The sequence below is a fragment of the Octopus bimaculoides genome, chromosome 8 (genome assembly GCF_046866305.1).
Source record: "Octopus bimaculoides isolate indiv1 chromosome 8, ASM4686630v1, whole genome shotgun sequence".
NCBI classification, from domain to species: domain Eukaryota; kingdom Metazoa; phylum Mollusca; class Cephalopoda; order Octopoda; family Octopodidae; genus Octopus; species Octopus bimaculoides.
In genome coordinates this window covers 20,944,323-20,952,477 of record NC_142935.1, presented here as the reverse complement: position 1 = coordinate 20,952,477, position 8,155 = coordinate 20,944,323, and positions in this window count along the sequence as shown.

The window sequence follows — 8,155 nt, the reverse complement described above, 5'->3', positions numbered from 1 at the left end:
AGAGAGAAAGAGAGAGGAATGCTTCTACCAGAGTAAAGATTTTTATGTAGATACTGATTCATTTCATTAGATATTTAAAATCCTACACATATTCTGCTATTAGAGCTTACACTCGTGCATATATACACTCACACACAAATACACTCACAGACACTTAATATGCTGTATGTTTGTGAATGTGCGTGTATACAAAAATACGCACATTTGCGCACGCATATGTATATATTTAATACTTCTAAAATTTAATGCATCTGTAAATTAATAAAACTGTTAATCAAATTTGTTACGATGTGACTTTCCTTCTATTAAATATATCTATCAATATATTTGGAAAAAATAATTTTTCTAACTATATATTTTATTATCTGGTTGCATAAACATTTCTAAATATTTAAACATAAAGATCTAAGGAATACTCAACTTTGATTCAGGTGTGATCTCAACTTCCTAAACATTTTACGACCCGAGATTGAGAATTGTGAATAGATTTATGGAAGAAGACCATTTCGTTTAGCAGCAGGTTATCATGGTAGAATGGTATGATGTGCAAGCTTAACCTTATATTTACATACATACATATATACATACATTCACACACACACACACACACACATATATATATATATATATATATATATATATATATATTTAGCTATATATATGCATATATGTGGAGGCGCAATGGCCCAGTGGTTAGCGTAGCGGACTCGCGGTCATAGGATCGCGGTTTCGATTCCTAGACCGGGCGTTGTGAGTGTTTATTGAGAGAAAATACCTAAAGTTCCACGAGCTCCGGCAAGGGATGTTGGCGAACCCTGCTGTATTCTTTCACCACAAATTTCTCTCACTCTTTCTTCCTGTTTCTGTTGTACCTGTATTTCAAACGGCCAGCCTTGTCATACTCTGTGTTACGCTGAATATTCCCGAGAACTACGTTAAGTGTACACGTGTCTGTGGAGTACTCAGTCACTTGCACGTTAATTTCACGAGCAGGCTGTTCCGTTGATCGGATCAACTGGAACCCTCGTCGTTGTAAGCGATGGAGTGCCAGCAACATATGCATATATATATATATATATATATATATATATATGCATACGTGTGTGTGAACACACACACACATGTGGGATAGATAAATTGTTGCCATTTTATATTTTCAATTTCGCGCATGCGCATGGCTGTTTTTCATTTTGTCGACTACTCAGTATAGTATGGTTAGGTGGGCATGGTCTGTGAGAAAAACAGCACCATGACACAATTCACTCCTCCAAGCATTTGGAACCGACATGCTATACTGCTTGGTATTCGCGCCGAAAGCTCCAATACAAACATTACAAAATGTTTGGGTGTCAATTTGAGGACTGTGCAGAGGATTTGGAAAGAGTTGGATGAGTCTAACTGTGACTACGAAGGTACGGCAACTCGGAAAACTCACTCTGATCGTTGTGATATGAAAAGAACTCTTGCATTTGTCGGTGATGATTGACAACGATTCCTCAAAGTCAATCAGGTCCATCGCCAGGGATATGGGGTTGTCTGAATTTCGTATGGGGCAGATAGTTCATGAAGACATTCGGTGTTCCACATACAAGATGTGAAAGGACCAATTTTTATCACAGGTCTTCAAGGACAAGAGAATGACTGCAGTACGAAGCTTAAGTACGAAGCTCAAGTACGAAGCTCAAGCGTCCCCTCCAACCGAACATGCTTTGCTTTTTCTCAAACGAGAAAAAATTCTGCTACGATCAGATGGTGAACACACAGAACAAGTGTTGGTTTGCCGTGTGCTAAAACATATATCGAGAGTGATAAAATCAAGCATCCAGTCAACATCATGTTATTTGGAGTGATCACTAATGATGGCGACGTTATACTTCCATTCATCTTCCCACACGGCCTCACACTCAACACAGAGGCCTACATCAAATATCTGGAGGAGGTAGTGCTACCCTGGCTCGACAGAATTGTTGCTGGAAGAACCCTATATCTGGCAACAGGACTGAGCATCGTGCTACACAAGCAGGATGACCCAAACGGGAAAAAACCAGCTAGCTCTCAGGAACAAGCTGCATTAAGATAGCGACAGAGTCAAGTACAGTAATAAATCCCTTGCCGATAGTTCAGAGGTTGGAGAATGGAAACAAATATGTAATAAATCTTTTATTAGTAAATAAAGAAAAAAATTGTGGCAGAACATACTCAAATTAACTTATATCTCAGAGTATTTATAGTAGTTACGCAAATTTTAGGCAATTGGTTAACAAGCATGAGGGGAAGATTAATTTTTGTTGGCTTTACATTTGTATAAGTGGCATGTATAACATGGGAATAATCATCATGATGAAGCACAAGAGGTTGTGTCGCAAATGAAGTAATTCTAGCAAGTGGAAACCCAATACAAGTTGAGTGGACAATAGGGGAAATCTTTAGACGAAGGACGCCTGTCAAACAAGTGTGTTGGCCCGTTAGCTCCAGGTACTCTAAAAGGGCCAGGTTAGGGGGTCAACAGATAAAATCTGCAGTCAACAGATATAATTTGAATGCCTACAGATGTCAATGCAAATCAGAAGATAACTTATAAACGGACCGTTTAAAGGTTTCCACATCGGATAGTAGTTGCGTGGAAAGCAATGTATATTAAATTAGAAATAGTGAAACCAGTTTCAAATTATATCTAACTGATACTGAAGACGGCATAATACGACAAAGACATAATGACACACGTACTGAAAGGTTGGAATGAGAAAAAGAAGAAACAGACACATTGGCATAGGATGAGAGGAACAGCAAGTGAAACAACGAAAAAGATTCATGTCCAGTTTGGAGCAATTTTATAGCATGGACATTACCAGCAAGATACAAATACCATATTATATTTTCTCTTAAATAAATTGTAACACTCACAACATATCCACGTTAATAGAGGTTTAAAGACTGACATTGTAATGCAACTTACAAATGAAGAAGTTATTGGAAAAAACTCAAGCATCACCTTTTTAAAAAGACGTTGATGCGATGCTTGCGAATGGCGGTTTTATAACATATATTCATCTTATCGTAATTCCATCCGCATTTTGAAAATATCTGATTTCCTTTTCCATTTCATTTTATTTTGAATCCCAAATTTTCTACTGTGTTTGTGTGTGTACATTCACGGATTACCACCTTGAAACCAAACTGGCTGAACGAGTTTTTAAACATAGGCACGTATGGACATGTAATTGTAAACACACTTTGGGTATAAGTATATACAGACAAGTAATTATTATCGCAACTTCAATGCGGACTTCCCTTACGAACCGATGTTATTACCATTTTTAACCACAAAAATAAACCTCCTCTAGCTGGTTATCGATGCAAGCAAGGGAGCGAACCCTTTGCAACTTCTAGCGACTTGACAGAACCAGCAGACTGTTCGGTTTCGGGCTATTTTTGCCCAACCTCAGTGCTGGACACAGCCATTTTGCTGTGGCGACAAATATTACTTCTCTGTATAATTACTATAGAATATTTTCTAAGTAGCCCCTTTGCTAATTGCAAAATCATGAGTGATTGTCACTTATTGTCCTATATATTTCGAGCTACTGCTATCTCCAACTACTGTTATCTCTTGCTACTGGTATCTCTTGCTACTGCTATCCCTAAACATGTACAGAGAAAGATATATAAATAGATATTAGAAAAGATAAACTGAACGATAGACGGGTATACTGAGAGACACAGAGACAGATAGATAAAGAGAGAGAGAGGAGAAAGAGAGAGAGAGAGACAGAGAGAATGTAACGACGTTTCGATTCACATTCTTGTAATCACGTGAACCTCATTGTGTCTCAATCAAATATTGAGTAATGAGTCAACGTCAGCAGTTAGTCTGATGTTACAGCAATATATGTACAGGAAGTGCCATCCTGTAGTTAAGTGACATATCTTAATCGATGGTAGAACTATAGTTATCACATTGTTGTTTATGGCTTGAATTCACCCCAAAAAAAAAGGAACTTTCGACATGCAGAAATGCATGATCATAGTCCTTGCTTGCTCGAGACCCCGCCAAAAAAATGACAGCTAATGGTAATTTTTGCCAACATATCTCAGCGACGTACATATATTCCATATTCTGCCGTTCTTTATCGCAATATATGTATAGCGAAAGTGAATCCGCAATCTCTTGTGTTGCAAGAAAGAAAAACTTCGGTAATTAATATTGGCATATATTCACCGTTTTTCAAAACGTGAGCTTGCCTTGTCATCATCGTTGTTGTCAATGCGGTGAATGTTTTTGTAGTATTTGCTTGTATCGTTACAATTTACGTTTGAGTGCAAATTAATGATGGCCAGTACCTACGATTGCACCATTTGTATAGTCATTCCGTAAAACTCCTGTGTATATATATATATATATATATATATACACAGGAGTTTTACGGAATGACTATACAAATGGTGCAATCGTAGGTACTGGCCATCATTAATTTGCACTCAAACGTAAATTGTAACGATACAAGCAAATACTACAAAAACATTCACCGCATTGACAACAACGATGATGACAAGGCAAGCTCACGTTTTGAAAAACGGTGAATATATGCCAATATTAATTACCGAAGTTTTTCTTTCTTGCAACACAAGAGATTGCGGATTCACTTTCGCTATACATATATTGCGATAAAGAACGGCAGAATATGGAATATATGTACGTCGCTGAGATATGTTGGCAAAAATTACCATTAGCTGTCATTTTTTTGGCGGGGTCTCGAGCAAGCAAGGACTATGATCATGCATTTCTGCATGTCGAAAGTTCCTTTTTTTTTGGGGTGAATTCAAGCCATAAACAACAATGTGATAACTATAGTTCTACCATCGATTAAGATATGTCACTTAACTACAGGATGGCACTTCCTGTACATATATTGCTGTAACATCAGACTAACTGCTGACGTTGACTCATTACTCAATATTTGATTGAGACACAATGAGGTTCACGTGATTACAAGAATGTGAATCGAAACGTCGTTACATTCTCTCTGTCTCTCTCTCTCTCTTTCTCCCTCTCTCTCTCTTTATCTATCTGTCTCTGTGTCTCTCAGTATACCCGTCTATCGTTCAGTTTATCTTTTCTAATATCTATTTATATATCTTTCTCTGTACATGTTTAGGGATAGCAGTAGCAAGAGATACCAGTAGCAAGAGATAACAGTAGTTGGAGATAGCAGTAGCTCGAAATATATAGGACAATAAGTGACAATCACTCATGATTTTGCAATTAGCAAAGGGGCTACTTAGAAAATATTCTATAGTAATTATACAGAGAAGTAATATTTGTCGCCACAGCAAAATGGCTGTGTCCAGCACTGAGGTTGGGCAAAAATAGCCCGAAACCGAACAGTCTGCTGGTTCTGTCAAGTCGCTAGAAGTTGCAAAGGGTTCGCTCCCTTGCTTGCATCGATAACCAGCTAGAGGAGGTTTATTTTTGTGGTTAAAAATGGTAATAACATCGGTTCGTAAGGGAAGTCCGCATTGAAGTTGCGATAATAATTACTTGTCTGTATATACTTATACCCAAAGTGTGTTTACAATTACATGTCCATACGTGCCTATGTTTAAAAACTCGTTCAGCCAGTTTGGTTTCAAGGTGGTAATCCGTGAATGTACACACACAAACACAGTAGAAAATTTGGGATTCAAAATAAAATGAAATGGAAAAGGAAATCAGATATTTTCAAAATGCGGATGGAATTACGATAAGATGAATATATGTTATAAAACCGCCATTCGCAAGCATCGCATCAACGTCTTTTTAAAAAGGTGATGCTTGAGTTTTTTCCAATAACTTCTTCATTTGTAAGTTGCATTACAATGTCAGTCTTTAAACCTCTATTAACGTGGATATGTTGTGAGTGTTACAATTTATTTAAGAGAAAATATAATATGGTATTTGTATCTTGCTGGTAATGTCCATGCTATAAAATTGCTCCAAACTGGACATGAATCTTTTTCGTTGTTTCACTTGCTGTTCCTCTCATCCTATGCCAATGTGTCTGTTTCTTCTTTTTCTCATTCCAACCTTTCAGTACGTGTGTCATTATGTCTTTGTCGTATTATGCCGTCTTCAGTATCAGTTAGATATAATTTGAAACTGGTTTCACTATTTCTAATTTAATATACATTGCTTTCCACGCAACTACTATCCGATGTGGAAACCTTTAAACGGTCCGTTTATAAGTTATCTTCTGATTTGCATTGACATCTGTAGGCATTCAAATTATATCTGTTGACTGCAGATTTTATCTGTTGACCCCCTAACCTGGCCCTTTTAGAGTACCTGGAGCTAACGGGCCAACACACTTGTTTGACAGGCGTCCTTCGTCTAAAGATTTCCCCTATTGTCCACTCAACTTGTATTGGGTTTCCACTTGCTAGAATTACTTCATTTGCGACACAACCTCTTGTGCTTCATCATGATGATTATTCCCATGTTATACATGCCACTTATACAAATGTAAAGCCAACAAAAATTAATCTTCCCCTCATGCTTGTTAACCAATTGCCTAAAATTTGCGTAACTACTATAAATACTCTGAGATATAAGTTAATTTGAGTATGTTCTGCCACAATTTTTTTCTTTATTTACTAATAAAAGATTTATTACATATTTGTTTCCATTCTCCAACCTCTGAACTATCGGCAAGGGATTTATTACTGTACTTGACTCTGTCGCTATCTTAATGCAGCTTGTTCCTGAGAGCTAGCTGGTTTTTTCCCGTTTGGGTCATCCTGCTTGTGTAGCACGATGCTCAGTCCTGTTGCCAGATATAGGGTTCTTCCAGCAACAATTCTGTCGAGCCAGGGTAGCACTACCTCCTCCAGATATTTGATGTAGGCCTCTGTGTTGAGTGTGAGGCCGTGTGGGAAGATGAATGGAAGTATAACGTCGCCATCATTAGTGATCACTCCAAATAACATGATGTTGACTGGATGCTTGATTTTATCACTCTCGATATATGTTTTAGCACACGGCAAACCAACACTTGTTCTGTGTGTTCACCATCTGATCGTAGCAGAATTTTTTCTCGTTTGAGAAAAAGCAAAGCATGTTCGGTTGGAGGGGACGCTTGAGCTTCGTACTTGAGCTTCGTACTTAAGCTTCGTACTGCAGTCATTCCTCTTGTCCTTGAAGACCTGTGATAAAAATTGGTCCTTTCACATCTTGTATGTGGAACACCGAATGTCTTCATGAACTATCTGCCCCATACGAAATTCAGACAACCCCATATCCCTGGCGATGGACCTGATTGACTTTGAGGAATCGTTGTCAATCATCACCGACAAATGCAAGAGTTCTTTTCATATCACAACGATCAGAGTGAGTTTTCCGAGTTGCCGTACCTTCGTAGTCACAGTTAGACTCATCCAACTCTTTCCAAATCCTCTGCACAGTCCTCAAATTGACACCCAAACATTTTGTAATGTTTGTATTGGAGCTTTCGGCGCGAATACCAAGCAGTATAGCATGTCGGTTCCAAATGCTTGGAGGAGTGAATTGTGTCATGGTGCTGTTTTTCTCACAGACCATGCCCACCTAACCATACTATACTGAGTAGTCGACAAAATGAAAAACAGCCATGCGCATGCGCGAAATTGAAAATATAAAATGGCAACAATTTATCTATCCCACATGTGTGTGTGTGTTCACACACACGTATGCATATATATATATATATATATATATATATATATGCATATGTTGCTGGCACTCCATCGCTTACAACGACGAGGGTTCCAGTTGATCCGATCAACGGAACAGCCTGCTCGTGAAATTAACGTGCAAGTGACTGAGTACTCCACAGACACGTGTACACTTAACGTAGTTCTCGGGAATATTCAGCGTAACACAGAGTATGACAAGGCTGGCCGTTTGAAATACAGGTACAACAGAAACAGGAAGAAAGAGTGAGAGAAATTTGTGGTGAAAGAATACAGCAGGGTTCGCCAACATCCCTTGCCGGAGCCTCGTGGAACTTTAGGTATTTTCTCTCAATAAACACTCACAACGCCCGGTCTAGGAATCGAAACCGCGATCCTATGACCGCGAGTCCGCTACGCTAACCACTGGGCCATTGCGCCTCCACATATATGCATATATATAGCTAAATAT